Source organism: Silene latifolia, chromosome 10 (assembly GCF_048544455.1).
Source record: "Silene latifolia isolate original U9 population chromosome 10, ASM4854445v1, whole genome shotgun sequence".
NCBI classification, from domain to species: Eukaryota; Viridiplantae; Streptophyta; class Magnoliopsida; order Caryophyllales; family Caryophyllaceae; genus Silene; species Silene latifolia.
The window spans coordinates 113,566,802-113,581,180 of record NC_133535.1 but is presented as its reverse complement, the minus strand read 5'-3'; the positions used below and the strand labels follow the sequence as shown (position 1 = coordinate 113,581,180).

At 43.0% G+C, this 14,379-nt stretch overlaps 1 long non-coding RNA gene across 1 annotated transcript; it reads left to right on the top strand.

Annotated features, from left to right (window-relative positions):
- Positions 1–3,616: 3,616 nt before the first annotated feature.
- On the top strand, positions 3,617–7,069 carry LOC141605818 (uncharacterized). The gene is made up of 4 exons (XR_012526484.1): positions 3,617–3,961; positions 5,934–6,003; positions 6,503–6,572; positions 6,789–7,069. It is a non-coding gene; the product is annotated as an uncharacterized LOC141605818 (long non-coding RNA).
- The last annotated feature ends 7,310 nt before the right edge of the window (positions 7,070–14,379 follow it).

The following is a 14,379-nucleotide window of genomic DNA, read 5'->3' as shown; positions in this document are numbered from 1 at the left end:
ACGATACACTTGCCTCAATGACGCCCCTATTGGCTTTAAACGAGATGAACACACCTTGCGTTATGAACAAGGTTAAGTAGTCCAAAACTGCGGCATACGCCTAAATCAGCCATCCGGCTGACACGGCAGCTAGCTTAGTCTGGATCAGCCTTTTCAGGCTGACCAGGCTGGTCTAAATCAGCCTCCTAGGTTGACACGGCCACTCCTCCTTACATTGCGGCATATGCCTAAATCAGCCATCAGGCTGACACGGCAGCTAGCTGAGTTAGAACGTCAGCCTTTTCAGGTTGACAGGACTCGCCTAAATCAGTCAAGTAGGCTGACACGGCAAACTTCCTAAAAATAGGGAAAATAAATAACAAGCGCACGATATGTAAGCTAAAGCCTTGCCAAACTATGACAAGGGGCATTTTAAAATATGGCCAAAATACGGCCCCAAGTTTAACCGCCACCTTGGCGGAGCAACCACAGAAAGAAAGTTTTAAAACCTACAAGTCTGCCACCTCTGGGCCAGACTGCCAAAAAGTTCATCAAAACATAAAAATACTTAATTATCGGTCACATTAATGACCTCCACCTCTGGCATCTCCAGCTGCTTTTCCTCTTCCTCTATAGCCTGCTGGGTGGGAGTCTCCTCGAGAGCAGCACGCATCCTGCTGATCTTTCCCCGCCTGGTAGCATAGGCAACAACGTTGGTGGCCAGGGAGATCAGCTCGTTGATCTTCTCATCAGAGCGCTTGAGGGATTTAGAGAAAGTGTTGCACACCGCTTGAGTATGAGCCAGCTGATCAGCCGCCTCCTTCAGCTTCTCCTTGGTGACAGCAAGCTCAGCCTTCAGCTCCACCACACGCTCCTTCAAATCAATCCGCGCTGCTGCGCCAAATCAAGCAATAGTCCCCTTCAGCTCCTGGTTCTTGACGTTGGTAGCACGGCTGGTGGTCTGCACTATGTTGATCATCTTCCGATTATAGAGTGCAGACTGGAGGGTCTGGGGCAGGAAAAAATCAGAAGTCAGCAAGAAAGTTGAAAGATAGAATCTGAACAAGAGAAGGCAAACAGGTAGAAAACGAAGAGTATTTACCATGAAGGCATTATGCACATCATTCTCAGCCATCTCCTCTGGGGAGAACTCTGAAAACATCTCCTTCAGAGGAGGGAAGAGCAGCTGGTAGATCTCCGGCCAGTAAGGAACCTTGTCCACATTCCCAAAGCCCTCCGGGAAATGAACAGTAATGCCTCCACTGGATGAAGCCCGAGGACTGGCAGGAGGAGTAGGCGGATGACGAGACAACGGGTCAACCTCCAAGGGCTCGGGTGCAGCAGAGCTGGAAAACGTAGGAGGAGTCTGGAAGGAAGCAGCAGGAGCACTCCTCTTGGAGGCAGAGGCCACATCAGGGCTGGCGGAAGGTCTCTTTCTTTTGGCACTTTGGAGGATGATTTCTAATTGGTTAACTTTTGAACCTGCAAGCATATATAGTCTCAGAGACAGGATGCTTAAAACATCAGGAGGAATAGCATGCAAATTAAAACGGCTGTAGAAGTCTTACCAGAAGACATACTGTGAGCCGACTGAGGAGGATTGGAGGAGGAAGCAGGTGAAAAACCAGGGAGCAGGTCTGGGAACTTTCTCTCAGATTCAGAGATGCCGAACAGTTTGCTGCAGGCAGGGATGTTGGCGCCAATACGGGTCAGGTCACAGGGGCCTGCACGAAGACGATGAAGTAAGCTAGTAAGCAGCGAGATAAAATAAATCAGGTGACAGAAAGGCTACTTACTCGAAGTTAGAACCCATTTCTCGAAAATATAATCAGCAGGAGGCTGGATGGAATCCTTCCTCACGAAGAAGAAGTCCTCAAACCATTTCTCATCACGGGATTTTGACACGTGTCTGAAGGAAGCCTCTCCACGGTCCCGGAATGAGAATTGACCCCTGCCCAGGGATCTGATGTTGTACATATGGGCTAGGTCGCCCAGAGTGACAGATTTACCAGTATTCTGACCGGCGGCAAGAGAATAGAGAAGAACTCTCCAAATGGCAGCAGAAATTTGTGCCATGGCAAAGTTGTTGGTGAAAATGAAGTCTTGAACGAGTTTAGGAAAAGAAAACGGAGGTCGTATCTAAATGGGTACAGGTAAAAACTAACCCACCCTGGACGGAGGGCGTCAGCTTTCTGTCCCGGCTCAGGAATGGCAATGTCCACCCCGTCACCAAGACTAAGCAGATTCTTGATCGTGGGAATGTCGGTCGGAGTCAAGGCGGAGTCACAGTCGTGGGGATGCTTAAAAAGTCCCTGAGAAGAAAAGGTGGGGTTGAGATTACGGTCAGAGGGTGTGGAGGATTGTCGAGTTTTGCCCATGGTGGAGAGAGAAGATGAAAATTAAAAGAAGGAAAGGGGGAGAAATACCTGATGAAAGAGACGGGGAAGAGGAACATTGAAGCCGGCAAAGAATAAAGAAGAAGGAAGGTTGAGGGTTTAAGAGAGAAGAGTGTTTTTTGAAATGATTTGAGATTAATGAAAGTGGAAGGTGGAGTTTGGTGTTATAAAGAGGAGAGAGGGAGTTGGGTGCGAGAAAAGGGGAATAGGGCGGCTGACATGATGGATTGCATGGGAAGAAGTGTAAAAGACGGCTTAGGGTTTTTAGCATTCGGTTACGTAAATTCCTTGCTCGATACCTAGAAGCGTACTTCACAATAAATTTGGGGCAAACTGTTTGGGCTAAAAATAGCACAATAAATAAGGCCCGCTTAATAAAATAAAGAGCTATGAAAGGAGTGATAAGGAGGAAGGAAGCCCGCGGTTGGAGAAAAGGGAAACGGGCTCAAGGGAGATCAGGAACCCATCATAGAAGGCGTCCGGATTAAGGAAAGAGGAGTTAGGGAGAAGATAGGGAGAAGATAGGGAGAAGTTAGGGAGAATCGGGAAAGGCGGACAAGTATGGAAAGAGTTCTTATGGAAATTATATTCCCTTTCCATATTTGAAGTAGGACATATCTAGGGTTCTTACCCTATAAATAGCCAAGAAAGCAAATCAAGAAGGACATTCACATCCATATTCAAGGCATTCACATTCAAGATCACATCAACACCACGACATATTGTTATACTCAAATATATACTCGGCCAAGATCTAGTAGGCCTGACGCCTAGGGCCAGCGAGATTAGCTTTGTGCCTCAATTGTAATCATCCTCCCATTCAAATAGTGCAATACTTGGCAGGGTACCGTCCCTCCCGCGGTTGTTCCCACATTGGGTTTTCCGCGTAACCAAATCTTACGTGTCAATTTACATTGCGTACTTTATTTCTTTATTTAAGTATCTACAAACGAGCAATCATACAATTAACCAACGAATAAGACTACATTGACCCTAATCAATCAACTTGGTAAAAAATACCTAAACAAACGCCACCTAAAGAACGGTTGCTAGCGAACCGGTCTCTTTTTAATTTTTAGTTTGGGCGCGCATATAGAATTCCAATAGAGAACGGTCATTTGTCTGAACCGTGCTCGTACATTAACAAAGAGCACGGTTAGGTTTGACCAACCATCCTAAAAAATCAAATAGAGTGGTTAATATCGGGAATCGTTCACTTTTAAAAAACAAAGAGCACGGTTTCTATCAGCACCCGTTCTCCTTTAAATGCCGAAAGACCTAATCGTGACTTGTCGTTTAGGCGTTTACCCTTCTACTTCTTTCATACACAACAATCATCGCTTTCACCACTATGCCCTAAGACGAATCACCAGCGCACCCTAATAACCCACCGTCGCTGAGTCTTCTCCTTTGTCGCTGCTTGCCAGTGCCTCCAACATCTTTTCTGCCATAGCACAGTTTGGTTTCCTCCTTGCACGGTGTGATTTCCCTATACTCGGGTCGTCCCTTGGTTGTCCCTGGTTGCTCGTACTCCTGGTTGTGCACGCCTTCGTCGTCGCCGATCGTTCTTCCTGCTGGTTCTACTGGTAAGACCATATTTTTAACTCTTTAATGCAATAATTAATCAGTGGACTGAATATTGTGACGGTATACAATTAATCGAATCAACCTAAAAAGGAAGTTGTATAGAATTGAATGGAAAGAAGGGGGTAGGGGTTATACGATGAAAATCAAAATTTGGACTAATGTTTTGTAATTGATCAATAATTGTCTTCTTATGTTGAATATGTTTGTGTTTGTGTCGACTGCCGCCCCATGTTAATTGGTTAGAGATATGAACAATGTAACAAAGTTATACTCCGTATTTCCACTAAATTAGTAATGTGTTAACAGGCCTAATGTGGGACGAAGGACTCGCACTTGGGGTTGATTGACTTGGATTCATGATTTTCCAATATCTTCTAATATACATTCGCAATATTATACCGAGTAATTTTCTACTTTCACCACGAATCCTACATAGTTAAAGCTAGTAGACAGATCAATTGAATTGGTGTGAGTCAAGTCAACCAGTGCCCTCTCATCAAGTCTGTTGGTAAAGTCAACCAGTGCCTTCTCATCAAGTCTGTTTGTATTCATGTATGTTTATTTGGGGTTGGTCATTGTGACCTTCGGGTATAATTCACGTGTATTACTAGCAAGATATTTACGGATTTGTGTCAATTCAGACATGAAAACTCAAGTAGAATAGATGAATTCTGATTTCAGGTTATATTTAGGTATATACTCCTGGGTGGGTCGGTTTAACAGCTCTACGAAATATACAATTCCCTTCCTTGAGACAGCACATGGTGGTAGCAGTATGTTAGATAACGTACTTACCTTGAATGTAAGGGTATGTGAAGCCAAGTAGGACTCTCTTTCAAGTTAATCCGCCCAAATTGTGGTGAACCCTTAGAGTTAGACAACTATAATTTATCACTTGCTGTTGCAATTACTCTAGACACACTCAAAAATCGATAATTTACTACAATCGACATTCTATTCGTAAAATTTTGGTGATGCGTTAAGTTGACCCAAATCATTTTGAGACTAAATTGATGCATAATCCTATACAGTGAAATGCTCTGTGATGAACTTCTATTTAATTTCTATAGTGTACATTAAAGAGCTTATTGTTATTTTACTCTTTCAATATTATGAACTCATCTATGGATAGCGAGCATGTGATTTGGTAGCCCATTTCCCCTTATTTTGTATTTCAATCTATTTTATGTCTATTGTGAAACCCTAATTATGGTATTTTGTTTGAACAATTGTAAGTTGACTAACATTGGAATTCAATCTATATGGCCAAAGTTCGTTTCAAGCTGTAATACCCTTTCAGTAAGATGAATTTGTAATTTTTTTTCCTTAGGTTTAGGATTAGCTTAGTATTTTTACTGGTTTGGTTATTAAGTGAATCTTTTGTAGTATTTTGAATTTGAGTTGTAATAAGCATGTTTTTTTTTTTGAAAATTCAAATAATGGTCGATTCCTCCAATTCTCCTCTCCTGGGCAATTCATTTCCTCTCCAACAGAGGAAAAGATTTGGATGAAAAACTTCATTTCCTTCCCTTTTTCACCCTTCCACCCCCTTATTTCTATGCCTCATATCCATTGAACACCGCCTTAAACTTCCTTATGTTATGAGGTGATTATCTGAATGCACTGCCGGACTCCTTCCCTATTCCCCTAGATTTTGCCTAAACTGCCTTATAGACGGACTAGTAATTCGATGAAATAACAGAGATGCGTTGAGCTGATGACATTATGGTACTATTGAACAAAAATAAAGAACTGAATGATTTATAGAAGTCTTGTGCTTATCCTTCTTATGGAGAAATTGAAAATTACATTGCAAGACAGTATAATAATACTTCTATTGTGCCCTTTCTCTTGCTTCAATTTGATTTATTTATTGTTAATTTGGGCCTATATAAGCTACTAACCATTCCTTTTCTAATTATTATTGTCTATGCTTTCCTTCTAGTGATATATCCATGTTATATTATGCAGGTATTATAAAAACTTGCGAAAAAGTTTGTAACTGACACGAAAGAAGTTGACGGATTTCCTGCAATAGAAGGTGATTTCCATCATTTATTATTTGTGATTGCAATTTTTCTTCACGGTGGAGTTTGCTTTTTATAAATATGAAGTAGATGTGGAGTTTTGAAATGTGATTTGTTAATGTTTTTTATCCTCTTCTGTGGGTTAATTCAGTATGGAAGTCCTTTTAGACAGAAAACTGCAGCCTATGCCCATCTCGCGTCTTGTTTCTTATCATGATAGCCATTGATATTTAGCACAAAGCAAACTATGACCTTCAACTTAAGGTTAGTTTGACATGTTGTGTAATGTTATCACTAATGAATGTATGCTTGACAGCTTAAGTAGTTTTCATTTGCTAGAACACATACTATACAAGCACTGCGAATGCTTGCTTGTTGATGCCTGAAATCAATGTTGTGATATGACAGTCTCATATAAGCTTTTTTCATGTATGGTGTTTGTTGGTGATGTGGGAATCGTCATTGCTGTATTGACTGGTGTTGTGATATTCACCTTTTTAATCATGGAAACAGGTCGTTGGTGACGTTTGCACTCACCGTACTAACTAGCTCACAAGCTATACTTATTTGGAAATTAATTAAGGTATATCTTCTTTATTGTCAATACTTACTTTTATACGCAGTAGTATATTTCAATAATTGTCTTTGTCGCATCCTTTTGGTAGCGTATTATGCGAAAATTATGTTTCTCGATATATGTTGGAGATTATCAAAGAAGATATATTAATATTCTTCCAAATGTATGTTTTTTGTTTACTTCGATCATTTGCATCTCTTTGTTTTCTCATTTTCCTCGTAGGTGATTATTTTACTTCACACATCATATATTTGGGCTGAATTCACACTCCAATTTAAGCCAACGAGCAATGGTGAATGAAGATGGTGATTACAACTTTTTGAAGTTCGATTTATTTGCACTTGGATGCGACTAAGTGATATTTGCACTTGTATTTTGTTTTACACAAGGTAGCGTATTTTTGATATTGTAGGCTATTAAAAACATGAAAGGACTTTGTATATTTTTTCAAGGATTTGTCCTTATGGATTCAAATTAAATGTGAAGGTTATTTGTTGCGTAAACCTTGGTGGACTTTCTGAATTGTAACAGGTTTTATTCTTATATATGAGCTATACGATTTAATCGTGTAGGGGCTAAAATAAAAATAGAAATATTTTTTTTTTTAAAATGTGAGGTTCAAAGAGAACGGTTGTACATCATAACTGTTCTCTTTGAAAAAGTGAGCAAAGGCGCCAAAATATTGGACATCCCTCTCAAAGAAAACTACCTTATCAAAGAGACTGGTTACTATATGCAACCGTACTCTTTGATATATCAAAGAGCACGTTTATTTGGCTCAACCGTTCTCGTTGTTATTACAAAGAGACCGGGTTGACTTTATTTCAACCGTGCTCTTAAATAAAAGAGAACGCTTGGCCACATGACGGTCTAAAATGACTTTAAGAACGGTGTTTGGCTGTTCTCTGATACGTGCCTAATGTATAGCCTTTTTAGCCTATTTCAGCACGTATTTCCATGCATTTATATACTGTTTTTATAGTATTTTGCCCCGAATTGGCTACTTTGGTGTATTTTGTCCTTTTTGTAGGGATAATCGCGGAAGTAGCGGAACCATGCCCTTTTTCTGTCCTTTTTGCATGCATTTAGAGGAGACGGGAGTATCCCAGAGTGAGATGTTGCACTGAGAAGTGTCGTTGCACGCATTACGAGGTACTTGGGTGAAGACGTAAGCTGAATTGAAGATCCAAGTGGTCTATCGAGCTGTTTGGAGGACGATCGAAGAGTTCCAAGGCTCCTTAAGGCTCGATCGAGAGGCTCATTCCTCGATCGAGTAGTCTGCACCTGACCAAGACCTCGATCGAGTGACCAGTTGTTCGATCGAGGAGGTTCTCTTGGTGATGGTCGATCGAGTAGTCTAATCTACTCGATCGAGAGGCTTTTTTTTGATTTGTGGGCTTTAATTAGCCGTGTTTGGTTTATTTTGCAATAACACTTAGACTTTTCCTATTTAACCAAGGATTACTAGGTTAATTAGGCATCACTTTTTACTCGGAGACTATCTCTTTTTACTATCATTCATATGAGAAAACCTCTTGTTACTTTTTACGTTGCTTTTACCTTGGGATTATCAGACTCGGATTTCGTCGTTCTTTACGCCGGATTGCTCAGATTGTAATCTCCTCTTCTCTTAATATTAATTAACCTTCTTGTTGCCTTTAATTCTTGTTTATGCATTTGTTCTTCCTTGCCCTAATTTCTGTCATCGCGTTTTATCATTATTTCATTATGTCTTCTCTTTGGAATATTATGTCTTTGTTAGATTAGATATGAATATGAGTAGCTAAACCTCTTCATGTTGGGATTAGGGGATCTGCGGTAGAATAATGACGACGTAGTAAATGAATTAGACGAACCGATTTAAGAGACTCTGTCACTATAGCAATATAACTGTAATCACCGACCTAGTTGAGTGCACGCTTCTATGTCACCTATTAAACTGGCTACAATTAACCCTGGATCGAAATATTGGATTAAATAGGCCTGCTATAAACAGTAGACTACCCTAATGAGGACGAAAGTTAAGTTAGTGGTATTTTAGGGTGGGAAGTGGACCGAAAGGACCTTCTAATATCCGTCTCACAATTAGTTCGTCTGAGTCATTTACTGCTAAGTTGTTAAACTACCGTAGTGAACCGAGTTCCCGACATGTCTCTCTCTTATTGATAGTTAATTCATTTTCCTGCTTATCTGCTCTTTCCTTATTTCTCTTCTTTTTACTCCGTAGTTAGAAACCAAAAATTAATCAAACCCAATTGTTACCCTAGGATTAGAAATAGATAGCTGTAGTTACATTCCTCCCTGTGGATTCGATACTCGACTGCCTCTGCTACATAATTAGTTGAGACCGTTAGGTTTTATTTTTGACAGGTACGCGACAGACGTGTCAAATTTTGGCGCCGTTGCCGGGGAGGCAATTGTTCCAATTACTAGCTGTTTTATTTTTAATTCTTCTTTTTAATTTAAGGAACTTCGTTCCTTAGGCTATTCTCATATCTTGTCTGTAGTTTCGTCTTATGCGCAGGTCGCAAGGTGGTCCACTGCTACCTTTTGATCCCGAGATTGAGAGATCCTGTCGCGCAAAGAGGAGACTATTTCGAGAGCAACAGGAAGAGCCCAGTTCTCGCGGCAATTTTTACGAGAACGAGCTTTTCGAAGACAACCCACCGTCTTCTCCAGTTTCCGACTGTTCACTTGAGTCTATCACTTTCCCAGAATTTCCCGAAATGGCTGAGGAAGCATCCATCGCTAGTCACTCCGAGCCCACAGCTGACAACCTTTATAAGGGGTTCGAACTGCCGGGAGATGCCAGAAAGTTCGAACCGAAGCCCTCTTACATCAGCATGGTAGAGAAAAATCAGTTCGGGGGAGCCGCTAAGGAAGATGCGGCTCAAAGATATGGAGACCTTCATCGACTCATCGCTGCTCCATACCTCCTCCCCCGGTGTGACGGTGATCGATCAAAGAAACTATGTTCATCTTCTCACTCCGCGATGATCGCAAGGGAGTGGTACAGGATTTGGACAAAGTGTTCACGGCATAACAGATTGGAATTCGCTAGCACTGGCGTTTTATAAGAAGTATTTCTCTGCTTCGAGAACCATAGCCATCAGAGCTCAGATAACCAGTTTCAAGCAAGGGCCCGACGAGAATTTCCATGAGGCGTGGCTTCGTTTTAAGAAACTAGTGCGGACCATACCGCATCACGGTTTCGAAAAGTGGAGCCTTTGTAACCATTTTTACAATGGTTTATATGATGATCAGAGAGCAATACTAGATGCGGCAGCCAATGGTCGATTTTCTGACAACCTGGGGCCGACGAAAGGTTGGAAAATCATAGATGATTTAGCCACTCACCGGGCTGAATACGGGAATTCAAGGGGCAACCAAAGGAGAGCCGCTGAGTCCTCTTCAGTGGCTGCGTTAGAGGCCCTTACTGCTAGGTTCGACAAGTACGAACTAGGGGGAGCTCTCAAACCAGGGATGTACCAGGTTAATGCCATGACAGACGGTCCTTTCGTCTGTACGAGATGTGGGGTAGACGGACATGTCGCTGATTATTGTCCTAGTCCTTATGAGCAATGTGCTGCCTTTCAACATTATAGGCAAAACAACAACCAGTACGAGCCAAATATCCACCCCAATTTGAGGTGGAGTAACCAGAGCAACATACTCAATCCCACCGCCCCTCCAAATCAGCAGCGACAGCCTTTACATTCCGCCACATCGAAGCAACAAGGCTATCGAAGCCTCCGTCCTTCAACCCACCTAGCCACGGCTCATCTTCAAGTGGAGTGAGTGAAATGGGCGAGTTGAAATCTATGATGCAAGCTATTACAAAGCAGCTTCATGCGAGTGATCAACAAAGAAGCACAAGTGATCAACAGCGAGACGCGACCATAAAGGCACTTGAGACTCAAGTTGCCCAACTCGCCGCGAACCAATCCTCGAGAAAGCCAGGTCATTTACCGACTCAAAATGAGAAGAACCCAAACGAGACGGTACATTTGATAGAGTTGAGAAGCGGACTCTCTTATGAGGGACCAGAATTGAAGAAATCAGACCTGGGAGTAGCTGCAACTGATGATGAACAGTGTTCTGGTAAGAAAAAGGGACTCACGACGAAGCAATTACTCAATCGACTGAAGTCTGGTGCTAAGACAGTTCGATCGAGTGGAATTGGTGAGGAAAGCCCTCGATCGAGTAGTCACTCTGCTCGATCGAGTGACATGGAAGCTGAAGAAGGTCGATCGAGGGGGACTGTTGCTCGATCGATTGAAGTTGATGAAGAAACAGCTCGATCGAGTGGCCACATTGCTCGATCGACTGATATTGTCGACGGGAAGCTTATTCGAGAGCCTGCTAGTGCTCGTTTAAGCGAGGACTCACCGGAAAGACCTCGTTTGAGAGGTAAGAAGCGCCCAAAGAATACCGAACTCGCTCCGGAAGACACTTTGGAGGCGAGGAACAAGGGACTTGAGATTCCAATTACGGTTCCCTTCCCGAGGCGGCTGCAGAATACCAAGATTAATCAACAGTTTAGCAAATTTGTTGAGCTTTTGAAGAGTTTGGAAGTTTCCGTGCCGTTCACTGAATTGCTTATGAAGGTACCCTCTTATTTACGATTTATGAAAGATATTTTAGCACGTAAGAGGACCATAAATGATAATGAGACCGTAGCCTTGACTGAGATGGGGTCACCCTTATCTCAAAATAAGTTACCTCTAAAGCAATCAGACCCGGGTAGTTTTTCGATCCCTTGTCACATAGGAATGAATTTGATTGATAATGCGCTATGCGATTTAGGCGCTAGCGTAAGTGTACTACCTCTGTCTCTAGCTAAGAGACTTGGTGTGACAAAGCTGAGTTGCACCAATATGACTGTCCAGATGGCCGACCGTAGTTTATCACGGCCACTAGGAGTAGCAGAGGACGTACCTGTTAGGATCGGGAAGTTCTTTATTCCCGTTGACTTTGTCGTCCTAGATATCCCCGAAGATGTGCATACCCCTATCATTTTAGGGAGACCATTTTTGTCCACCGCCCGTGTGCGGTGATAGATGTCGGGGAAGACTTTGACCTTCCGGGTAGGGGATGAGGAGTTGACTTTTCGTCAGTCCCAATTCCGGAGGGCTCCCATGCAAGCTCAGCCTTGCAATGCCCTCTCTTCTGTTGACCCTATTATTGACACTCCAGATGAAAGTTTGGAGAATATTGCTATTGTTGCTAACCCTCCGCCTCAGGTCGAGAGCAACAAGGAGGAAAATTCGTCTGTTGTCCTTGCTGCAGGTACAGATGAAGGCAAGAAAGGAGCAGTCAAAGGACAGGGTGGAACCATTGTCATTCAAACTGAAGCCAAGAAAGCCAAGGAAGCTGACAGAGCGACGAGAACAAGGACAGTTCGAACCTACATAGATTCGAACTATGTTCCTCCTCCTCTTAGAAATTCAAGTTCATGGAAGTCAAAAAGGACAGTCAGTATCGCAGAAGTGACGTCCTCCAGTCAGAAGCCCACGAAGGGGCTGCGACAAAGTGATGGGAATTAAACGGGGAAATGCCCCGTGTAACAAAGTGTAATAGACAAGTTTCAAATTTCCTTTGAATTGGTTTATTTACGTTTTTAATTAGGACAATTAGCTTAGACATTCTTTTTAGCGTAGAATAAGACTATAGACTGTGTTTCTATATTTTTGGTATTTTGGGATGTGTTTGGATATGTTTTACGCAGGTTTGGGGAAATGCACGCATCTCGAGGAAGTAAAAGACGGAAATTCAAAGAAATATACACGAGGAAGTCCTCGATCGAGTACTTTTGTACTCGATCGAGTGAAAGATGGTTCGATCGAGTCTGCTGGCTACTCGATCGAGGAAGGCCACAGAGGAACAGGTCGATCGAAAGGTTTCTTATTCGATCGAGTAAGGGGACATCAAAAAGACCTCGATCGAGTGACTTAAAATCACTCGATCGAGAGGAATGAACAGTGGACGGGAGTTTCTTCTATACTTAACTCCTCATTATTTCAGTTTTCATTTCTAATTGTTTTAACCCCTAATTTCCGTCTAAACCTCCCCTAATTGCGATTGATTTCCCCCAAATCCCCATCTTTTGCCCAAAAATCACCTAATCAAACACCTACATTCTCCTGTTAGCTAATTAATCTTCCATAACCCCTTAATTTTCCCCTCATTTGTGCTCGTTTTTGCGGTTTTTAAAGGGATTAGGGTTCGCGGGTTTTTGATTAAAAATCCGCCTTGCTTGCTCGTTTTTGGAGTTTAATTGCTACATTATAGGTCAATCATCATCAAGTAAGTGTGCATTCAACCTCTTTGCATTTTATCTTCAATTTTTTTTTTGAATTTCTATGAGGTGATTTGAATTAGGGCTCGAAAATTCCATGTATAGTCGACTTGTTTCGATTTTATTGTGTTTATTTGCCCTTGCTTCGCTTATTGATGATGTTGTCACAATTCCTCACTGACCTTGCATGATAAATTCGAATTTTTTCGCGATTTCCGCAACTAGGGTCCCTGTAAGTCGAATTCATCGACTGTCCGACGGTTTTTCTATTGCTTTGCTTGCATAACTGCAGCTCTTGATTGCTTTTTGCTGCTGTGATCTGTTTCCCGTCCCCTATTGCCATTACTTGATGTAAATAATTGGGAAATCTCGCGCTGTGAGTGATTATATTCGACTGCCAGAGTCATACATGCCCCCATTTCTGGTTTCATGCTGTTTAGCCCTTTGGCAGTCACTGTTTTATTATACTACCACCATTTACATGCAATTTTCGGATATTTCTGAGGAATTGCTTGCCCTTTGATTTCTGGAAGTCGAATTTTCCGACTAATAGGGCTATTCCTTTTGCTGTCACATGTTGGTTAGCGATTGTTTTAATCACGGTTAGCAGCATATTTCTTATTCGTGCCCTTTTGATATATGCAGGATGGACGCGAGCTCTCTTTCTTCTACTAGTACGTCCTCCAGCTCTTCTGTGAGCGAGCAAGTGGCCCCTGCTGTTGCCACTAGCTCTGCCTTGGTCACCACTGCGGCACCAGTTCTACTTGTCTCAGCTGCAGGGACAGTTTACTCCGCACCCAGCTCAGCCGGGAGCTCGGCTCAGGCTGCACCAGCCATCACTCCCAGGCCTTTCTCTCTGCTAGACTGCGGATTCAAGCCCCGTTTCCCGCAGCTTGGTATGGTGCCACCGAGGACCCACCAGCAGGCTAGCCAGCTAGCCCTCACTTCCAGCCCGTCTGAGGCTGTTGTTCCGGGAGAGGGCGCTATCGCACCTGTACCGAAGATGCCCACGGTACGTTTCACTTCAGAGGCTCACCGGACACGGTTAGTTTCTTTACTTCGTTGCCCCCTCTCCTCTACCCGTTTCCTTGCGCGGACTGACCTAGAGACCTTAGGCATTTACGAGGAGGTCTGTAGTTTGTTGAACGGGACGGGTATGTCGGGTTTGATTACCATGCAGGAGGCTACCATTCGTACCCTTACGTACGAGTTCTTTAGCTCCTATTCCTTTGACACCGACTCTTACGCCGCCGACCACTCCGGTTCTGTATTTACTTTCGACTCCGCAACGAGTCTCATCACCGGACTTTGGCTCGGTTTGGGCAGGTTTTAGGCCTAGTTAGTGACGGCCCCACCGACCCACCTCGAGACCTTCTTCACCACTGGGTCGCTCCGTCTCACACTCCCTTTCACTCACGGAAGGGAGCTCACGTTCACTTACCCGCGCCCCGTTATTACTTGCGTCTGTTAGGAGAGACCATTTTTGGGCGCCCTGAGTCCAACAACGTGACCAAC